General features: G+C 43.4%; 1 protein-coding gene across 1 annotated transcript in view; it reads left to right on the top strand.

Moving 5' to 3' along the window:
* LOC117514733 (sodium- and chloride-dependent GABA transporter 2-like) overlaps positions 1–23,785 on the top strand; it is a 254,710-nt gene that overhangs the window by 26,876 nt on the left and 204,049 nt on the right. The window lies entirely within an intron of this gene.

Below are 23,785 nucleotides of genomic sequence, written 5' to 3'. Positions count from 1 at the left end.
GCTCTATGTGTGACGACAAAAAACTATGAACACACTCCCCTCCCGAGTCCGAAGCACAAGCTAACAGCTAACCTCCGTTGAGGTGTTTATTAAATCATACTTTTATGCACTGTGCATACTGTGTATTTGTTGTCCTAACTTAAGATAAGACTCGACTGGACCTTGGAGGGAAAATTGACTTTATCGCGATTCGTCAAGATGGAACATAATCAAGCGAGTCGAGTCTTAAATTAAGTTAGGACAACAAAAGTTGTTTGTACTTACATTAGATGATGGCGACTGCTCTCCTTGTCTGTCCAGCTCATATCAGAAGTCAAAATGAGTCAAATGTCTGAGAGAGCTAAATAGACGGCTGTGTAATGAATGGAACCACACTGCCATCTAGTGGATATCCATTGTGCGTGAGTGTGTATTTGTGAATCAGTAGGCATTTGTTTGTGGATCTGTGTGGATTTTGCGAAAAGAATGTCTCAAAATTACATCACAGAGGAAAGCGATGAATGCGTGTAATTGGTGATCCACAAATGCTGAAACTCAATTCACAAATACAATTACCAGTTTTACAACTATATATTTTTTTTTTACATATTAAGTTTTATATTTGCAAATACAACATTATTTGCAAAGACCAATTTACAAGTTACAAATATGAAATTTGCATTTGTGGATATCTGAACACATTTGCAAATCAATGATTATTTGTAGATCACCCTGTGTGCATTTACAAATATTAATGAGACAATTTTAACCCCATACTTCCTCCATTAGTAGCATTGCCAACCATTTCACCTGTTTCTTGACGAGACTAATTGAGCATCTATGGGCGCTTCTCACTGAATTGCCCCGAATTAAAGTGGTGACCACGCCTCCTTGCCAGGACACGGCTCAGAGTGACTGCGACTTCTAGTTCTCATTTATAACCTCTTTGATGCTACCTCATACTTGCAAAGGAATGTAACTGTAACTGACAAGTTCTTGGAGAAACCAATGGTTTGCATTGGCTCAGGCTGAAGTGAACCTCTGTGGCAAATTTGAAGTAGGTCATCCAGCTGGGCAAAATGGGATTTTTTTTTTTCTTCGAGGAGCTATATGGCATGAAATTAATTATATTTTAACCACAAAATCATTAATACTTGTGGTAGGATATTGATTAACAATAATTACTTATCAATCAACGAAAAGATGAAGCTATGTGTCAAGTTACAAAATTTGATGGAGTTGAGTCACAGGCAGAGAAATTTGGAGGAGGTCTGTGCAATGCGAAGAAGTCAGTTTATTACATCCACCGACGTATTTATGTATTTATTTTGTTGTCTGTCTGTTAGCAGGATTACGTCAAAACTACTGTACGGATTTTGATGAAATTTTCACCACAGATAAATATTAGGCCTTGGGAGACTCCATTAAATTTTGGAGGTGATCCGGATCCAGATTCTGGATCAAGATTTCACTTTATATAGGCTTTGAAGGATTACGTCAAAACTACTTCATGGATTCTCACCATATTTGCACCACAGATAGATATTAGGCCTTCGAAGACTCCACTGAATTTTGGATGTGATCCTGATCTGGATTGGCGGAAATCAGAAATCTCAGTTTGCTCTTGTTTGAACTGTTATAATGTTTCTCATTCTAGTCAGATCACAATGAAAATGAGCTGTGTGCTAAAAAAAACTGAGATACCAAGTCATCACATTTTGATGCAAACAGCTCATTTTCACTGAACGTCAGTCCGCGACGAGTTGAGTACCCCATTTACATCACTGTGTGACGTGTGGGGAAAGGCAAACCCTAAATTTAACCATAACATAACCAAAACATAGATGAATGTTTCCTGATGACGTGGAAGTGAAGGAGATGGCTGTGTGCTGTCAGAGAGATGACGCAGCTGTCAAAAAAATGGGTCTCCTCACTGGTCATTGTTGGGTATTTTCTCCTCCAAACATTTTTAAAACCTTTAACAAGACAAACAGAGTCAAGAAACACCAGTGAGACAGAAAGTCAAATTTTACGCGCGGAGTGCGGCCAGGCTGTACACCAAGGCTACACTAAAGTCTGGCCTGCGCTTCGCTCTTTTTATTAGTGAATCCCTCATCACATCATAAAACTTGTCCTAGGGGGGGGGGGACAACGCGAGACAAGTTTCTTCCCGTAACATAAACACATACGTCAATAAGCGCAGCTGTAAGGAAAAGTTTCTTTCTTTACTCTTATCGTCGGAGAGGCAGCACATCTCGTTCGTCTGTTGCAGTTATCGGCTGTTCTGCATCTGCCTGGAACACTAAGCATCACATCACAATCAGTCAAAATTCAACCTTCAGTTCTTTTACTCCCATCGTTAGGCGCTAAGAAAACAAGTTGTGTAATATAATAATAAGTACATTCCAGCTCCAACAAGGTTGAATAACACGTACATTCTCGGTTTAAGTGCAAACAGCACAACACCGTTCTCATCAGAAAGAAGACAAAAGGTACAAATGTTTAACAGTGATAACATATATATATATATAAAATCCTTAACATTTCCCACCTGTTTATCACCTGTTAAACATACAGTAGGCATCACCCAGCTTAGTTAGTTAGTTTATTAACTTAATCTATTCTGTCCACGTTTTTATTAATTGAACACCACCAACAGATGGAAGATTTGAATCCAGCTGCTATTTGATCAACCAGTTTATACTCGTCAGGCACTCCTCTGGGGACTCCTATTGCGTCAATATATGTTGGATTTCCTACTCCTTTCCAATCTCTGCTTCTTCCTCCCAAAATGCCACTAAATCTGCCCCTACTTTCTGCATCTTTTTCTCATCACCTTTATGTTCCCGTTCTAACTCCTTCTTCAGCTTTTGTATGCTGATCAGGTTCAGTCGTCCGTCAAAGTCATGTTTATTAATCCAGGTCTCCAAATTTTTGTTGTTTTTGGATTTTTTGCTTCCATAAATTTCCAGTCGTCAGTTGATAAATTTTCCTTATTTTTAGACGTCTTACCCCCCATTTTTATTATCCCTTGTTATAATTTGGACTTCAGACGGGGGCACACCTAGGGTGTTCTAAATCTGAAGTTTTCACACTTTCTTTGGACGTGACAATTAATTAGCCGTCGTGTGGTTGATTCCTTTCACCTCCCCGTAGGAAGCGGAATCACTTGCCTTCGCATCCACACACGGTTGTCACTAACGTTGTCCAAAGTATTACACTTTCACACAGTTATTTACACTTGCGCAAAACACTATTTACACATAGAAACACTCCTAATAATCGTACGCGTATTCTTATGTCAGGGGAGCTCACCCTCCCGTGAAATTTAACTAATGTCCTGCATTAGGGGACTCCGCCGTCCCTGCCAAATTTAACTGCCTTTTTACAGTGCACATATTTCTACCCGGGATTTCCTGTACGTATTAAAACAGAGGAGTCCGTATCCTCCTTCCGGAATTTAACTACGTGCGTCCCTCGCAACCGTAGAGGAGTCCGCCCTCCTTACAGAGTTTAACTGTGTTTCATTAACAGACGATTCTGTATCATCGCTTACGGAGTTTAACTGTTTTATGTGATCACTTTTATCCCCTACCGGTACGCGTATATAAACAGAGGAGTCCGCACCCTCCTTACAGAGTTTAACTGCTTTGCATTAACAGGCGATTCTGTATCATCGCTTGCGGAATTTAACTGTTTATGTGATCTGATCACCACTCACTCAGTACTGTTTACAAAGAAATTTTACTCACTGACTCGACTTCCTGTCTGTCTTCTTCGGGAAAATCTCGTCAACCAGACGATGCCAACGGTGGTCGACAATTGCAGACACGATCAATCGATCGATCAGACCTTGGCCAAGGATTTACGTCTGGACTTGACGACCTCCGCCGGACACCTCCGGTGTTGTTGAGCTCCCGGACCAGCCCCCAGTCAATGTGGATGGATTCAATGTTGTACAGCGCTCTACCGTAAGATGTGGTTGTGATAATAGCAAGGACATACACGAAAGATGTCTTGCTGGGGACAAAAGGCTCATGTTTGTCTGCAACAGAAGTGCAGAGACTGTATGTGGAACTTTCAGTGTCAACTGATGGAATAGAACAACATTACTGCTACTTTGAACAGCCATAGAGGCTGCAACAACAGCCTGTACACATGGTGGTAAAGCACTTGCTACTGCATCCAATTTAGATGAGTAGTAGGCAACTGGCCTCAATTTTGAGCCATACACTTAAACCAAAACACTAGTCATGAACTTATTCTTACAATCAACTGTTTGAATGAATGGTTTACTATAATCTGGTAGTGCCAAAACTGTGGATGACACTAATGTTTGCTTTACTTTTACAAAGGCTTCCTCAGCATCTTTGTTCCATTCCAACACGGTTGACATTGAAATATCATCCTTGTACATCAAATCAGAAAGTGGACTAGTCAACTCTGCATAGCAAGGAATCCATGCCCTGCAGTAATTAGTCAGTCCAAGAAATGACATCATCTGCTTTTTGGTTTGTGGTTTTGGAGCGTGCAAAATTGCTTCCTTCCTGTCAGACAGGATCGTGCGCCCTGTGGCTGATAACTCATGTCCTAAATATTTTACTTTATCCCTACACAACTGAACTTTGTTTTTACTCACTTTGTGGCCATTATCAAATAAGAAACATAATAATGCTACTGTGTCAGTTATGCAGTTTTCTCGTGTGTCAGAGGCAATCAGAATGTCATCAACATACACTAACAGTTGGCTATCTGCCGGTGGAACGAAATTGGCTAAACATGCTGACATGACTTGAGAATAAATAGTTGGACTCTCTGCGTAACCCTGCGGTAATCTGGTGAATGTATATCGTTGTCCTTTAAAGGTAAAAGCAAACCAGAATTGACTATCTGGATGCACTGGCACAGAGAAAAATGCATTACTTATGTCAATTACTGAGAAACTATTAGAATTTGGTCTCAGCGAATTTAACAAGGTATGTGGATCTGGGACACATGGTGCTCTTTTAATCACAGCAGCATTTACTGCCTGCAGATCTTGAATCATTCTCCACCCCACTGAGGGCGGAGCCTTTTTCACAGGAAATATGGGTGTATTACATGGTGAATCTGGACATGGCACTATTACTCCTGCTGTTAATAAATCCTCTATTACTGGCCTGATTCCGTCAATTGCATCAGGTTTCAATGGATACTGTCTTACACATGGTCTGTATTCTGTTTTTGGCCTTATAACTACAGGTTGTGCATTTTTAATCAGTCCTACGTCTGAAGGACCTGTTGTCCACAATCCTGACGGTACTGAAGAGAGAAGAGCATCCTCTTCAGGACTCAACTGAAACACTCAGGATTGTTAAGTGGACACATCAATGTGTGTTCCAGCTGTCAGCACCAATGAGACATTAACTGGCACTTTATACAATTTAGTTGATGGACTGAACTCCGTTCGTGGTCCAACTCTGCTCCAATCAGTGGCTGACAAGCTGTTATGACTGTCAGTCCCAATTCTTGCCATTCTGTCAAATATGGTTTACAAAGTGACACATGTAATGGCATACCTGTGAATTTCAATTTTGATACATCTTCAGTGGCGCCTGTTACTGTTATGACGGCTATTGAGTTGCCATCATGAATCAAATCGGTCATTGTCAGTTTCACAGGTGAAACATTTTTCAATTTGTTTTCATACACTGGTGTTCCTGGCAATATGCCACTATGGACTCTAAATACACTCTCAAATCTGCATCTAAACTCTATCCATGGTTCTCCTTCTTTCTGTGTTGTCCTGGTAATTTCAGTATAATTTATCTTTGGTCCTAACACACCTTTTGCCCGTGTAATCATAGCTTCCACTCTTGTTTCTAAGACTAGATCATCATGTGTCCGTGGTACGCCTTGTTGGTCTGCAGGATTCCAGTCTCCGCATACTTGACTCCATTTAGGGCCACATGCTTTCATCCACACCTGTTGGACTTCAGGTCCACTAAGGTGGTAAGATGTTCTAATGTTTTCTATATCCTGCATAAATCCCTCAATATCGACATGTGGCGATGGTATCATGTCGACTGCTGCTTTGATATCATCAGCATTCCATGTCCGATAAACGAGCATGGTTGGTAGCTGTCCTGCTGTTCCTGCACGAGGATTTGGTACTTCTATCATAGGATAGGCACCTCCCTGGTCACTGTGTTCCACCATGGGAGGGGCTGTAGGCACTTTCGCTTGACTGCGTGTTTGTGGTTTTTCTGGTTTTTCTCTTTTTACCTTAGGTTTTACCGCCAAATCATACTGTGGTGGCGGTACATCGTCATCCTCTGGTAGAGGAGATAAAGGTCTCTTTGTCACCGACGATCCAGCCGGCGGTGATTGTTGAGGCTGTTCTGGCTCTCTGTGCTGAATTATCACATCTTCTTCTGCCTTACCTACAGCTTTCTTTTTCCTTGCTTTCTCTAATCGTCGCTTCTCTGCTCCCTTCTGTCTGTTTTAGTATCCATGTCAAAAATTGGTAGACGATATGGTCGTCCATAAAGTATCTCAAATGGTGTTAACCCTGATGGTGTTGGTGTTATTCTCATATACAATTTTACTAGGTCCAACATTCAATCCAGGTTCGTTTTGTCTCTTCTATACATTTCCTTAATCTTATTTTTATTGTGCCCTTTGTCCTTTCCACTAATCCGGCACTGTGTGGATGATAAGCACAATGATTTTTGAGATTGACCTGTAGCGCTTCTCCTACGTATTGCACTATTGTATTAACAAAATGCGCTCCATTATCTGAATAGACTGTTTCTGGTATTCCAAATCATGGAATGATGTCTTTGCACAATGCCTTAGCCACTGTAAGTGCACCTGCATGTTTTGTAGGGAACAATTCTACCCATTTTGAGAAGGCATCAATTATGACTAAACAAAATTCCTTGAGGTGGTTAACAACACTGTATCCTAGCAATCATGACTGAACTACAGCAGACCCCGGAGCGGCGTGCTCAGCGCCGCCGCTGCCGGACTGTTGGTAGGGCAGCCGGTTGCGTTGTGATCTTAGTGTGTTTCGTGCTCCTCGGATTCCTGGCCTGGTGGTTGACCCAAGAATTGCAGCTCACTGTGGACCAAGCCAGAGAACAACGCAAGCGACAAAGGAGTGTATGTAGCACATGGAGATGATGAAATATATTACCAGCAGGGCAACTTAAGACAGCAGAAGCAGTGCAAACGCCCCAAAAAGCCATGGCAAAATAGACAAGGTGGACAGCCACAACGTCAAGGACCATGGAAACCACAACAGCAGGGAGGGCCACCACGTGGTCCCCTGATTTGTTGGAACTGTGGAAGAGAGGGACATATGTATAGAAATTGTCCAAATCCACCTACTGAGGAAGCCTTTGTAAAAGTAAAGCAAACATTAGTGTCATCCACAGTTTTGGCACTACCAGATTATAGTAAACCATTCATTCAAACAGTTGATTGAAACTCTGAATTATCGATTGGGTCTGTTCATGAATGTAACTAAAAAAAAAATAGTAGCAGCTCAAAACACTGAAATAGATGCTTTACGTACCATGGTGATGCAAAATTGCATGGTTTTAGACTTGCTTACTGGTTCACAGGGAGGAGTTTGTGTTCTGCTGAACACAACATGCTGTACTTTCATCCCGGACGAGCCCCCAGTCAATGTTGGGTATTTTCTCCTCCAAACATTTTTAAAACCTTTAACAAGACAAACAGAGTCAAGAAACACCAGTGAGACAGAAAGTCAAATTTTACGCGCGGAGTGCGGCCAGGCTGTACACCAAGGCTACACTAAAGTCTGGCCTGCGCTTCGCTCTTTTTATTAGTGAATCCCTCATCACATCATAAAACTTGTCCTAAGGGGGGGGGGGGGGGGGGGGGGGGGGGGGGGGGGGGGGACAACGCGAGACAAGTTTCTTCCCGTAACATAATCACATACGTCAATAAGCGCAGCTGTAAGGAAAAAGTTTCTTTCTTTACTCTTATCGTCGGAGGTCAGCACATCTCGTTCGTCTGTTGCAGTTATCAGCTGTTCTGCATCTGCCTGGAACACTAAGCATCACATCACAATCAGTCAAAATTCAACCTTCAGTTCTTTTACTCCCAGTCGTTAGCGGCTACGAAAACAAGTTGTGTAATAATAATAATAAGTACATCCAGCTCCAACAAGGTTGAATAACACGTACATTCTCGGGTTTAAGTGCAAACAGCACAACACCGTTCTCATCAGAAAGAAGACAAAAGGTACAAATGTTTAACAGTGATAACATATATATATATATAAAATCCTTAACAGTCATGAAATGATGTAATGGGGGTCCCGAACTCATCACATTGTGATGGAAAAGGGCTCCGAACAAGTGTAAAAATGTGACAAATAGGGAGTGAGAATGTGTTACCTGGCAACAAAGCAATGGTTCCTAGCGCTGGTCCTAAGGGACCTGTTAACCTGCACATTTTTATTCTCTCCTTGCACTACCAAAAGCTGACCTTCATATTCAGGTGTATGTAGTTCTTGATTGCCAGAGCATATCAGAATCAGGTAATTTGTTTTTAGGAGAGTAGGGAGGCATGGAAAATGTGAAAGTTTAGGGTTCCCTGAGGACCAGGGTTGGGAACCACTGCTACAGAGGACCACCACACTTGAGATATACTGTACCTCATATTTTACTGCACATAATCCAAACCCATTTGGGTGTGTCCCAATCTTTTGTGCTATTTGAAGGTGCATAATCTGATGCTACCAATGGATTTCTGGTGCAAAGGGGTTGGATTTACTCTCTTCATTAGTGGTGAGTGTGTTTTGGACAGAACGTGAAACAAACCAGTCAGAGAGTAGAGGTGCAAACCATTACAATTTCATCAGAATCATTTTGATTTCCGCAAACACTGTACAGTTTCATCTCACGCAGTTATTCAGTATTTATTCACATGTGTGGGACATGACATCAGCCTTTTTTTTTTTGCTCCAGTAAAAAAAAAAAAAAAAAAAAAAATGTCAACAGTAGCGGTGTCAGACTTCGGTGCTAACAAGGCTGGTAGAAATTATGAAAGACTGAAGGCATCAAAATTATGGGATTAAAATCAGTCACACCTGGAGAGGAAACATACAGGTTCTATTCTGGATGACCGTTCATGAGAAAACAAACAACAACAAAAAAACACTGTGTATTCATGTTTACTATTCAGTGTTTCCTCTTCAGCATTATAGACCTGGCTGCCCACCAGGCTAACAAGAATACCCAAGGACCAGAAATATTTTTAATAACACCATCAAAAAAATAACACCATCGAAATAATGAAAAACACCAAAGATCCATGAATCACTAATCGTTTTGGCTGATATGCAGTGTTTTGATGTGCTCTGCATTTCTGAAACTGTTCAAATTAGCAGATATAAATAACACAAAAATATACTGCAGTGGACTTGAGACCAGGTTTTTGCTAATCTATGGCACAGTCATATTCTGCTACCAGATGATACCAACACAGGGGCACTGTACCTGACAAAACCTCATTTTTAGACCACTGTGCACAATTTAGTGCAGTTAATCACAGTATTTAGACAACTTGGTTGCTGTGTGTGAAAACCACAACTAAACTACAGACATGGCAAAAATGTAATACACAGAAGATGAATGCTGAACAGAAAACCAAACCAATGACAACGGAGTATGACCAGAATAAAAACACAAATGTTCAGAACATGGAAGCCAATACCCATACAAAACTATGACAGGAGCCCCCAATGGACAGGATCATGACAAAATGAACATGTAGAAATAACATAAATATACTGCACTGGATTTAAGACCTTGGTTTTGCTGGTCTATGGTGCAGTCATGTTCTGCTACCAGATGATACCAACACACCGGCATTGTACCTAACAACACCTCATTTTTAGACCACTGTGCCCATTGAGGCTTTTCAGGTTTCAAATCCCGCAAAACCTCGGAGAGGCCGTCGCGCTGCGAGATCTCAGTAACATTGAGAACTGCATTGATACGATCTGATCACGCTTCACTTTAACCGCTGCACACGGACAACACAATTAACATCGCAACATAAAACTATTTTTAGATTGTGCCTAAAACTCTTGTGAATATATTCTCTGGGTTTTTAGATGTTGTCATTGCATTTATTTTATGTAAACATGCGAGAATCACAGGTTGTCTCTCAGTTATTTTCAGTGGGAGCTGCTGTGAGCTACGCTCGCTTCCTGTTCATGTCGTTCTGGAGGAAAGTGAAGTTTGCTCTTTAACGTCTTGATTATTGTTCTTTACAACACTGTTTGTCATCTTTGTTCCAGACTAATATATATAATATGTCTGAAATTCGGTTTGCGCTTATTAAATTCCACGCAGATTAAATGTAGCAGACACGGATTATTTGTTATAATTGTTTTAGCAAGTTTAAGGTATCATGCAGCAGTCTCTTATTAATGTGATGAAAAGCATAAAAAATTACATTTTTGTAGTATAATATTCATTTACAATTGTCATCGTGTGGATTCTCTATGTTGTTTTGACTGCAGTGACTCTCTGGCACGCAAGGGATTATGGGATACGTGAAAACCCCGAATGGGTGCACAATTGAGTGCAATTATTCACAGTATTTAGACAACTTGGTTTCTGTGTGTGAAAACCACAACTCCGACAGGTGGGAGTTACAAATGACGCTTCCGTTGTACTGTGTAATCCTGTAGGTTGGTGGAAGATCAGGCCTGCAGTCAGATCCAGCAAAGGATGGCTTAGGTAATCCCTGAAGCCATACTTTTACAAATATGCAATCTTTAGGGCTGTTATTATGAGACAAAAAGATAAAATGTTCTTATCACTGTTTCTTTTGTTATCCATTTGTTACCATGATTCCTCAGCATCGACTAAACTGATTTTCAGAACACAAGTTCAGAAATTTTATTCTGCCCTCAAATAAAACACATTAAATTTTGGGATGGATCCAGATATACAAACCCAATTCCAATGAAGCTGGAACAATGTGAAAAATGTAAATAAAAACAGAATACAATGATTTGCAAATCCTCTTCAACCTATATTCAATTGAATACACCACAAAGACAAGATATTTAATGTTCAAACTGATAAACTTTATTGTTTTTGTGCAAATCTTTGCTCATTTTGAAATGGATGCCTGCAACACATTTCAAAAAAAGTTGGGACAGTGGTATGTTTACCACTGTGTTATATCACTATTCCTTCTAACAACACTCAATAAGCACAAAAAGTGTACATCTTAGGGCCCCTTCACACATAGTGCGAATTTGTTCGATTTGCACATAAACTGTACATGAAGCAGGAATCATGTGCAAAACATGTAAAATCGCAGCTGCCTCGCACACCTGTTGCTACAACTCTATGCGCACACCAGTGGCTGAAAGACTGAGTGTGTGCTGTGCGAGCCCATCGAACTCTCTCGCAGCAGGTATCAGCAAAATTCCAGGTGACACACATGAACATCTAACACCACTCGCATGGCACTTAGAAAATTTGTTGTTATTCATGCTATTAACATGACAAGTCATCAGATGATAACTGTCGAGCTGGCAGTGAAATTTGTTTAAATGCCTCACGACTGTGGCTGTTGGAGACAAATACATAACAAGACAAATGCTCATGCCTTTACTGGAAAAAGATGTAAATGCCGACAGATCCCCAATTGTAATGAAGTTGGGATGTTGTATAAAATGTAATAAAAACAGAATACAGTGGTTTACAAATCCTCTTCAACCTATATTCAATTGAATACACCAAAAAGACAATATAACCTGCATTGTTCCTCTTCAATCAGAGGTTCAACTATCAGCTGAACCCTCCTTTCCAGCACCTTGGAGTAGACTTTACTAGGCAGGTAAAGTCTACTCCAAGGAGAACCTACTCTGGTCCCTCTTTTTAAATATGGGGACCACCAGACCGGAAATAAAAAGTCCCCTTTGACAAGGTCCTTAATCCCCCAGTTGCTCCCTGGCAACTGAGTGCCTTGCATGGCGGCACCCTTACATTGGACATACTGTCTGTTTTTAAATCGTAAAATTTTATGTTTTGATTCTCTTATTTATCCTTGGTTTTATTTTTTCCCTGTAGTACAGATTTTTATTAATGAATGGTGCCTTATTATTATTATCATGACATTGTTGAATGTCACGTTACACTCATTTTGGGTAAAACAATCAGTTCTGTTGATGAATGTTTTATAAGTAGAATATTTATCTAATCACATAAATCTGGAAATGCCAGAAGTGTCTTACTGTAGAAAAGTGAAAAGATGATGTCATTGCCCTGCCTCTGTAACATGTTGTTAACAATGTAACTTAACAGTCTAATTTAGCTTCTTTATTTTTTCCTGGTGGTGGGACAAAGTACTGGAGTCCTAAAGCTCAGTCTGAGAAACTCATCCAGAGCAGACAGACACCGAGGGGCTTCTTTAAAAACTCGAATTAATTAATGCATTTCCAGATGTCATCTTTCAAAACAAGGGTGTCATGTGCACAACAGTTTTCATTTGTGATGATGAATTCTGGCAACAGGTCAGATTAAAAGACTTTTTTAAATCCGTGAGCCAGATTCTAAAGTGTTAGCTTTCATTGCTACATTAGCCCCACCTCTTTTTCATTTTTTGTAAAAGCGTTACAGCACTACATACAGGTCTGGCATGTATACTGCAGCATTTTCACGAGGTTTCTCTGGATCTGGGACAATGGAGATATTTATTGAATGGAACACGTTTTGATAACGACAAATAAAAAGAATGTATAGCAGAAGTCCGTTTCAGTGTAGACAAGGCCTTAAAAACATGGGATGAAATGAAATTAAAATAATAAGTGAGGAATTATTTTCTTGGAGGTGCTGTGAGGGTGCTATGACAAATCCAGGGGGAGCTCTAGTACCCCCTAGCGCCCTCTTGACAGTGCCCATGGGAGTAGGCAATCCATCGGTTTCCTGCTGAGAACCATGGACTCAGATTTAGGGGTGCTGAGCCTCATCCCAGCCGCTTCACACTCAGCTGTGAACTGATCCAGTGAGTGTTGGAGGTCACTAGCCGATGAAGCCAACAGGACCACATCATCTTCAAAAAGCAGTGAGACCCTGAGCCCACCAAACCGGAAACCCTCCTCCCCCCGACTACGCCTCAATATCCTGTCCATGAATATCACAAACAGGATTGGTGACAAGGCGCAACCCTGGCGGAGGCCATCCTCCACTGGAAATGAGTCCGACTTACTGCCGAGCATCCAAACACAGCTCTTGCTTTGCCTGTACAGAGATTGGATGGCCCTGAGAAGGGACCCCCTCACTCCATACTCCAGCAGCACCTCCCACAGCACCTCCCGGGGTATCCGATCATATGCCTTCTCCAAGTCCACAAAACACATGTAGACTGGGTGGACATACTCCCAGGCACCCTCAAGAATTCTTGTGAGAGTAAAGAGCTGGTCGGTTGTTCCATGACCAGGACAGAACCTGCATCATTCCTCTTCAGAGGTTTGACTATCGGCTGAACCCTCCTTTCCAGCATCTTGGAGTAGACTTTACCAGGCAGGCTGACTAGTGTGATGCCCCTGTACTTGGCACACACTCTCTGGTCCCTCTTCTTAAATATGGGGACCACCAGACCGGAAATAAAAAGTACACTTTGACAAGGTCCTTAATCCCCCAGTTGCTCCCGGCAGTTGAGTGCCTTGCATGCACCCTTACATTGGAGTTTGAGTGTGTGTCTGAATGGTTGAATGTGAGGCATCATTGTAAAGCACTTTGAGCTTCTGATTCAGATGGAAAGTATTATATAAATGCAGTCCAGTTACCATAAACATATTGCAGCAGTGCAGGATGGACAACAAAGCTTTGAACAGAAGTATTACTCAGAAGTTGTGATAGCTGTGAAGTGAGGTGTGGTGTGTGTTAAGTAAGCTGTGGAAAAGGTTGAAATGTGGTGTGATGACTGCTGCCAACACCCTTAGAAGATTTAGTGATCGTTCAGATCTGGAAAAAAAAAACCTGTCTACAAGCATTAAGTTTTTTGAAATACCACATCTTCCACATACAATACGAATCTCTTAAACCATGTACAGTTGCTGAAAGGGTAGCAACCCCAATTCCGATGAAGTTAGGACGTTGTGTAAAATGTAAATAAAAACAGAATACAATGATTTGCAAACCCTCTTCAACCTATATTCAACTGAATGCACCACAAAGACAAGATATTTAATGTTCCAACTGATAAAATGTGTTTTTTTGTGCAAATATTTGCTCATTTTTAAATGGATGCTTCCAACACATTTCAAAAAAGCTGGGACAGTGGTATGTTTAGCACTGTGTTACATCACCTTTCCTTCGAACAACACTCAATAAGCATTTGGGAACTGAGGACACTAATTGTTGAAGTTTTGTAGGTGGAATTCTTTCCCATTCTTGCTTGATGTACGACTTCATAATGTGCCACACATTTTCAATGGGCGACAGATCTGGACTGCAGGCAGACTATGAAGCCACGCTGTTGTAATGTGCAGAATGTGGCTTGGCAATGTTTTGCTGAAATAAGCAGGGACATCCCTGAAAAAGATGTTGCTTGGATGGAAGCATGTGTTGCTCCAAAACCTGGATGTACCTTTCAGCATTGATAATGCCATCACAGATGTGTAAGTTGCCCATGCCATGGGCACTAACATACCCTCATACCATCACAGATGCTGGCTTTTGAACTTTGCGCTGGTAACAATCTGGGTCGTCATTTTCCTCTTTTGTCTGGAGGACACGACGTCCATGATTTCCAAAAACGATTTGAAATGTGGACTCATCAGACCACAGCACACCTTTCCACTTTGTGTCTGTCCATTTCAAATGAGCTCGGGCCCAGAGAAGGCGGCGGCATTTCTGGATGTTGTTGATATATGGCTTTGGCTTTGCATGCTAGAGTTTTAACTTGCACTTGTAGATGTCGCGACGAACTCCGTTAACTGACAATGGTTTTCTGAAGTGTTCCTGAGGTCACGCAGTAAGATCCTTTACACAATGATGTCAGTTTTTAATGCAGTGCCGCCTGAGGGATCGAAGGTCATGGTCAATCTGTGTTGGTGTTTGGCCTTGCCACTTATGTGTAGAAAGTTCTCCAGATTCTCTGAATCTTCTGATTATATTATGGAGTGTAGATGATGGAATCCCTAAATTAATTGCAACTGAACATTGAGAAACATTGTTCTTAAACTGTTGGGCTATTTTTTCACGCAGTTGTTCACAAAGTGGTGATACTTGCCCCATCTTTGCTTGTGAACGGCTGAGCCTTTTGGGGATGCTCCTTTTATATCCAATCATGACACTCACCTGGTTCCAATTAGGTGTTCATTGAGCATTCATCAACTTTCCCAGTCTTTTGTTGCCCTGTCCCAACTTTTTTGAAATGTGTTGCAGGCATCCATTTCAAGATGAGCAAATATCTGCACAAAAACAATAAAGTTTATCAGTTTGAACATTAACACACACAAGGCCAAGGACTGGTCAAATGACCAATCTACCTCTAAGGCCCACAGGAGAGTCAAATGACCCCAAGATCCCCTGTGGAGAGCTACTTCTGTTATGTAAACAAGGAAGTCTCAGAACACCTCAGGGGAGGGGCTGACTTGGCTAGCCACATTCTTGTGTTTGCATATTTGCTGTCTGTGTGCCTGCTTAGCTGAAAGGGCTGCTGAAATGTACCAAAAACACACCAAAAGAAAACTTTGTTGTTTGGATTTTATTGAAATGTACCAAAATGTACCAAAAAACACACCAGAAAACCAAAATATATACAATAGATACAGGTTACAGTCACTCACAATGACTAACAGTCCCCATACTGCCATGGAAGGTCTTTTCTGCATTTGCCACAAGTATACCTGTCGCATTTCAATACAATTCAGAAAACAAAATTTCATCTCTCCCCCAGGGTAAAGTTATTTATCCACCTAAGCACAGATCAGCAGCCCTTTCAGCTAAGCAGGCACACAGACAGCAAATATGCAAACACAAGAATGTGGCTAGCCAAGTCTGGGCGTCTGAGTGAGGTGTTCTGAGATTTCCTTGTTTACATAACAGAAGTACAGAACAGTACATAACAGAAGTAGCTCTCCACGGGGGATCTTGGGGTCATTTGACTCTCCGTGGGCTTTACAGGTAGAAGAGAAAAGCTTGGACCTCCCAGTGTTAAATATCTTGTCTTTGTGGTGTATTTAATTGAATATAGGTTGAAGAGGATTTGCAAATCATTGTATTCTGTTTTTATTTACATTTTACACAACGTCCCGACTTCATTGGAATTGGGGTATAAGTGTTGCTGTTGTCAGAATAGTGTACATAGCATGGTGTAACTTTCTCAGTCTGAACTGGCATGATGTTATGAACGAACTGTGAAAGTTTGGTTCACAGTTGGTTCACAAAGTTGGTTCACAAAGATCAAATGCTTACATTTATCTGTTATACTGCCTTTCACTATTGGACATGTTGATTTTGTTATTGTCTCCCAAAATTCAACATTCCTCTTGCCAGTCTCACAAGAAGGTCTCACCAAACATTAAGCTTTTCTGAGAGTTTGAAGACATGGAAGTAGGACCGAAATGAGCTTTAATTCAACCAATTCACCACACTAAAATTGAGCCAGGGAACAGTTATCTGTATATATACAGAGTTATGCAGGGGTCTGTGTATTGATCAAGATTTTTCAATTACTTAAAAATTGATTTGTATTGTATAATTAATGCACTTGTAAAATATAGTCTGTGTTTGTGTATAATTCTTTAAAATTGCAAGTTGGACTGATGTTATTGAGACGTGGCACGAACAGGGACTTCAGTCTGCCATAATTATCTGTAGGGGCAGCAGAGTGACTGGCCAGTGAGTAAAAAAAGTAATGCTGTTAATATAATCATTAGTCACACTGAACCATAGTGGAGTAACACACAGTGAAAGTACAGCGTACAGTAACTACACATCTGTTAATGGTTAACATTAAGAGTAGCTGTCATCCAGTTCATCCATATCTCAGGAAGCACCTGTCTTCATTTTGGTGTCAAATTACCTTCAAGACATGGGTTTCTGTGTACTCTAATGGAACACTTTGTAACTCACTTCACACAAGTGAGCTCTAACCTTACCAATCCCCTGATCAAGCACACAGATGATGGTGGTAAAGATAAAGTCCCTCTGGTGATAATGAGGAAGAAACCTCAAGCAGACCAGTCTCATCAGGGTGACCCACTGCTAAGGTCATTCTAACAGTTACAAGCTTTTTACTAATTGTACAATAATTTCTTAATGAACAAAAATGTAAAAAAAAAACAAAAAAAAACACAAGAGCAACAAAAACAGAAACCTTAATTGAAACTAAAAAGCAGTCCATCTTGGGTCTTCAAACCATAGGTATCCATGTCCAGCGCTGGTAGGTTCCAAGAGGAACAACTTCCAGTCATTGGTGCAACGGGCATCCTGAGGTCATTCTGGCAACCTGGGGTGCAGGGCCAGCAACCGTTGGTGGTGTCATCAGTGCCTCAGACAGAGAGCAAAAGAGCAGAGTCAGTCAGTTGGAAATGACTGCACCTGAGGCATCAATTCACAAGCAGTAAATCAACAGGGAAGCAGAGAGATTACTAAGGCGGTCACTGGCAGCGAGACCTGTGCTTTCCTAACAGACCTCAAATTTAGATGTACTGAGGTCAAGAACTGTTCCTTTGCTAATAATATGAAATAAAAAAAGAGGAAGAATAGTTCCATATTACACTGGCATACTAACCATCTGAGAGGGGGAATAGATGCGACTTTCATCTAGACTTGAATGTCTCTACGGAATCTAATGGGTTTATCTCTGCAGGGAGATCATTCCTCAAGGCAGGTGCATGATAAAAGAAGGCTCTGTGGCCTGCAGACATTTTTTAACCTTAGGGACACAAAGGTTGGATGGAGGGCCCGTCATTGAGCGCCTGGTGGCTGGGCTTGCCATGGAGCCTGGTCAGGCACAGCCCAAAAAGGCAACATGGACTTTCCATCTATGTTATGTGCATACGCGAGTTGAGGAGCGGACCAGCGTCTGACTGAACCCAGCGCTAAAATAACCAGAAAGCGGTTCCAAAAACAAAACAAATTTATTTCCCTTCTGTGCAATAATTTGTGTACAACATAAATGTGCGGTTGTCTGGCGAGGTGAAGGACGGCGCGCTCTCCAAGCACCCAAATGGATCAAAGCCCGACGCTTCTGGACCCAGACTCACCGCCGAACACCCCCCAGGTGGATACGACAAACTGACTCTGATGTGTGCTGACAGCATGTGTCCCTCACCCATCCTCCTTCACAGGCACGATGTGTCAAACCCAGGCGCGGTCCTCAGCGTCTCACAAACAAACGTCACAAGGTCGAGTTCCTGGCAATTCTGCTCGAATCACTCATGGCTTAAATGCAGAACGCCATCTCATTATCTGCTTCAGCTGAAAGTCTTTAAGTTTGCACGTGAGCATCATCCACAGGTGCTGCAAGTCATTAGGCCTGCACGTGAACATCCTCCACAAGTGCAGCCAATAATGCTGATGAGGGTGAAGGACTCTTCTGCCAGCACCTTCTCCACAGACAAAAACCAGTTTGCATACCACCTGGAGAGCAAAGAAAAGAAAACAACACCAAAATGTCCAGCCAAACCCCCCAACACACAACAGTACCCCCCGATCAACGGGAAGCCTCCCGGCGACCGAACAGACCAAGCCCGAGAACAGCACCTCCCTCCGGGGTCCACGTCAGGAAGCAGATGGCGTAACGCTCCCAAGGTCCACCGCAGACAGCAGGACAGGGCACCGCGGCTAGAAGGCCAGCTGGCATCAACAAAAAACCCCAAAGAGTCCCATATACAACCCAACATACAAGAAAAAACACAAAACCCACCCAAACCCTCCCCAGGGACCATCCCATCCAACCCCGGGAAGAAAAGAAAAACACCCAAATCCAAAAACCCAACAACACAATACCAACATAAATTCACAAGAAAAAATAACAAACAACCCCCCCCAGAACGATGTGCAGAGCCCAACACCCCCCAGAAGACCTTTACCGCCAGTTCCAGGAGTAACAGCCAAAGCCGGAATCTCACCGAGGTCCCCAGGTACACATGGAGCAACAGCGCCCCCAGAGGACCGTACCTTCAACCCCAGGAGGCACCCTCCCCACAACCCAGGAACCCCAGACCGGGCCACACTTGGCTAGTCGGCCACACAATCAATTCCCCCCCCCAGAGGACTGTCCCATCAACCCTGGAGGTGGAACCTGGAAGGAAACATAAAAAACACAAAAATCCAACCCCCGGCGGACTTCATTAAACCACTCCGGGGGCAAATAAAACAACCGGCAAACCCTGTTACCCCCCAGCACACCGAAAGACCCCAGATCACTCCCAGAGCCTATCGTCAGCTCAATTTTGGCGAACGGCACAAAACTACCAAGCTGGGGAAAGAAACAGGAAAAACTAACCCAGTCCCATCCCCTAAGCGCAGCGGAAAACCGGAAATACGTCCGGTGCCCCAAACCGACCATACCACCAGCCCATCGGGAGGGTGGAACTACCGAAATGGCAAACGGCACAGATCGGCCCACCACTCCGACTGAGGTACGTTCCCGCTGCACCACACCCCGGTAACACCAATGACGAACGGTCAAAGGCCCACCGGGGCTGGAGTGGAACCGGGCATCAACCAAACCCAAAAAAACGCCCCTGACAACCCCCCTCTAGGTGCAGAGGTTTTCTGAGAAACGCTCAGCGTAACCAACCTGCACCACCCCACAACCCAAAAGACAAACGGTCTTAGAGAATGTGAGGTTGGGGTTAGGGAAACAGGGAAATAAAAACAACAAAACAAAACGACCCAATCCTCAAACAAAAATTACCTAAAGTCAAATAATTACCTGAGTCTAGCCAAGCTCCGAACTGCCAGTCGTTCACTCCACCAGAACCACCTCTAAATCCCCAAACAATTTATAACCCCTTTTTTTTTTGTGTGTCCATTATTATGCCTGTCTAAGAACACCTGGAGATATGTCATTGTTATCTTTCTTGACGCTTATATGACCGGGGCAATATGGCGGCTTCAGCTCGTCCGAGCTGCATGGGCTCATCTGCAAGAGGAGCCAGAGGTCCCGTCGGAGGAGTCTCAGTGGGGCGAAGAAGAGGCAGCCCTGATCTGTGTCGGGGAAAGCCCCGAAACGAAAAGACCCGCTCTGATGTCCGCCCTCTCTCGCGTCCACGCTCCTTTATCCGATCATCTAGACGAATAACCAAAGATATTAGCTAATCTAAATCTTTTGGTTCATCACGGACTGCTAGCTCATCTTTTAATGAATCGTTCAAACCATACACAAACACTCCTCTCAAAGCTGCGGCATTCCAACCGGACTGAGCAGACAATATTCGGAAATCCACGGAATAATCCGCCGCACTCCGCCTCCCCTTGGGTGACGGAGTTATCTGCACCGGTTTCGATAGTGCCGCAGCTGGAGCAGCAGGAAGCAGAACGGCTTGCGCTGCAAGCTCCGTAATGCGAGCATCTGTTTGTTTAATTTGATTTGCGAGAGGCCGTAATTGCTCCCATATCTTCTCTAAGTATTCTTGAACTCTTTCAGCAAAAGGAACCGCTTCTACCGCTGGGTCCATTTTGGAATGGCCGGGAACTACTGTTATGTGCAGTCGCGAGTTGAGGAGCAGACCAGCGTCTGACTGAACCCAGCGCTAAAATAACCAGAAAGCGGTTCCAAAAACAAAACAAATTTATTTCCCTTCTGTGCAATAATTTGTGTACAACATAAATGTGCGGTTGTCTGGCGAGGTGAAGGACGGCGCGCTCTCCAGCGCCCAAATGGATCGAAGCCCGACGCTTCTGGACCCAGACTCACCGCCGAACACCCCCCAGGTGGATATAACAAACTGACTCTCTGATGTGTGCTGACAGCATGTGTCCCTCACCCGTCCTCCTTCACAGGCACGATGTGTCAAACCCAGGCGCGGTCCTCGGCGTCTCACAAACGAACGTCACAAGGTCGAGTTCCCGGCAATTCTGCTCGAATCACTCATGGCTTAAATGCAGAACGCCATCTCATTATCTGCTTCAGCTGAAAGTCTTTAAGTTTGCACATGAGCATCATCCGCAGGTGCTGCAAGTCATTAGGCCTGCACGTGAACATCCTCCACAAGTGCAGCCAATAATGCTGATGAGGGTGAAGGACTCTTCTTCCAGCACCTTCTCCACAGACAAAAACCAGTTTGCATACCACCTGGAGAGCAAAGAAAAGACAACAACACCAAAATGTCCAGCCAAACCCCCCAACACCAACAATCTAAACCCTGTGGGCTCACCACCCACAGGGGAAACACTGGGGTTGGGAGCGCTGTCCCATGGGTGGCCGTGAAAGTCGAAGACCTCAATGAACCAAACCCAGGCAGCAGAAGCTAGCTCTGGGGGTTTGTAATGTTACCTCACTGTGGGGGAAGAAGCCAGAGCTTGTGTGGGAAGTAGAGCGCTGCCCGCGCCTCACACCCGAGGCACTGGGCAGGTGTGAGGATACTCACAAGCCCCCAACTGAGCGCCACTACATTGGAGTTTACCTGGGTAGATGAAAGGGTCGCCTCCCTTTCATCACTTTCACTGTTTGTGTGCACCAAACGGCAGTTTGGAGTATTTACCCTTCTTCGAATCCCTGAATGGAGTCCTGTATAGGGCTCCAGTGGGAGACTCCATTGTTCTGATGAGGGACTTCAACGCACATGTGGGCAATGACAGAGAAATAAATAAAGAAAATCCACACACCAGTAAAGCTCCCAAAATCTTTAATTGACCAAAGCAACGGTTCAACCCTGAGGTCTTCTTCAGGCAACTTCAGGCAATAACAGAGACACCTGGAGAGGCGTGATTGGGAGGACCATGATCTAAACCTGAGCAGTTGTTTGTTGTTGGACTTCTGTGCTAGACATGGACTGTCCATACCGAACACCATGTTTGAACATAGGGATTCTCATAAGTGTACATGGTACCAGAGCACCCTAGGCTGAAGGTGGATGATTAATTTTGTGATCGTATCATCTGGTCTGAGTCTGCAAGTTTTGGACACTTGTGTGAAGAGAGGGGAAGAACTGTCAATTGATCACTATCTGGTGGTGAGTTGGATCAGAGGTTGGGGGAGGAGTTTGGACAGACCTGGTAAGCCCAAACAGATAGTGTGTGTGAACTGGGAATGTCTGGAGGAGCTCACTGTCTGACAGACACCTAACTCACATCTCTGGCAGAGCTTCTCTGGCATCCTTGTGGAAGTTGTGCAATTGAAGCGGAATGGGCAATGTTCAAAGCTTCCATTGCTGAACCTTCAGTGGGGCGCAGTGGCCTCAAGGTCTTAGGTGCCTCAAGGGGTGGCAACCCTCTAACATCATGGTGGACACTGGTGGTCAGGGAAGCCATTAGATTGAAGAAGGAGTCATGTCTATGAGGACTCCTGAGGTACGTGCAAGGTACCGACAGGTCCAGAGGGTGGCAGCCTCTGCTGAGTGTGGGAGGAGTTTGGAGTAACCATGGAGGACTTTTGGTCAGCACTAAGGTGCTTTTGGTGGACTGTGAGGCAACTCAGGAGGGGAAACGGGGAACCATCCGAGCTGTCTATAGCAATGGGACTCTGCTGACCTCAAGTGAGGAGGTAATTGGGCACTAGAAGGAACACTTTGAGAAACTCCTGCATCAGACTGATGTGCCCTCTATAGTAGGGTAAGAGCTGGAAGCTGATTGGGGATCATCATCTATTTCACTGGTGGAAGTCAGCTGCCACTGGTGGAAGCCAGCCGCCACCAGGCCCCAGCTGCCACCAGGCCCTAGCCACCACCAGGCCCCAGCAGCCACCAGACCTCTGCAGCCAACAGGCCTCGGCAGCCACCAGGCCTCAGCAGTCTCCACCACTGACCTGAGAAGGAATCATGGCTAGGCGATTGCTCAATTTTATGTCAGGTGAGCTCACCACTGTGACCAAACAGCTGAAAGTATTGATGGATTTATTGGGTGAGATAAAGTACCTCAAAAAAAAAAAAAAAACAGAATATGGAGAAAGACCTAAAGATTTCTTTGCTTGAAAAGAGAATTGATGACTTGGAACAGTTCAGCAGAATGAATGACTTAGTCAGCGGACTGCATACTAAACCACAGTCCTATGCTAGGGCTGCATCTATGGACACTTTGCCTGCGGTGAGTGATGTTGAATCAATTGAACAAGTCATTACATTTTTAGACAAAAAGGGAATACAAGTACAAACTGAAGACATAGAAGCATGTCACGCCCTAACACAGAAGAACAAAAAAGAAAGTCCAGTTATAATACTGCATTTTGTAAACAGAAAACGAAAAGTGGAAGTTCTGAAGCAAAGCCGGAAGCTGAAGGGCTCAAATGTATATCTAAAGGAACATTTGACAAGGAAAAATGACCACATTGCCCACCAAGCACATGTCCTGTGAAAGGAGAACAAAATACAAACCACCTGGATGGCAAACTGCAAGATTTACATTAAACTTAATGGAAACCCTGTTATGTTTCGGACGCGGTCGGAGCACCGACCCAGCGTTTGAAAGGACCCAGCATAAAATAAGCAGAGCACGGTTCAAAAGGTAACAGAATTTAATAAACATAACAGTGAGTGACGTGCTAAACAACTAAAAAGTCCGCGGTCTGGTGAGGTGGAAACACGGCGCGCTCTCAACAGCGCAAACGGTCCGGAGCCACAGCAGTTCGGACCCAGGGACCCCGCCGA

The sequence above is a fragment of the Thalassophryne amazonica genome, chromosome 1 (assembly GCF_902500255.1).
Source record: "Thalassophryne amazonica chromosome 1, fThaAma1.1, whole genome shotgun sequence".
Taxonomy (NCBI): domain Eukaryota; kingdom Metazoa; phylum Chordata; class Actinopteri; order Batrachoidiformes; family Batrachoididae; genus Thalassophryne; species Thalassophryne amazonica.
This window is presented reverse-complemented; position numbering and strand designations above follow the sequence as displayed.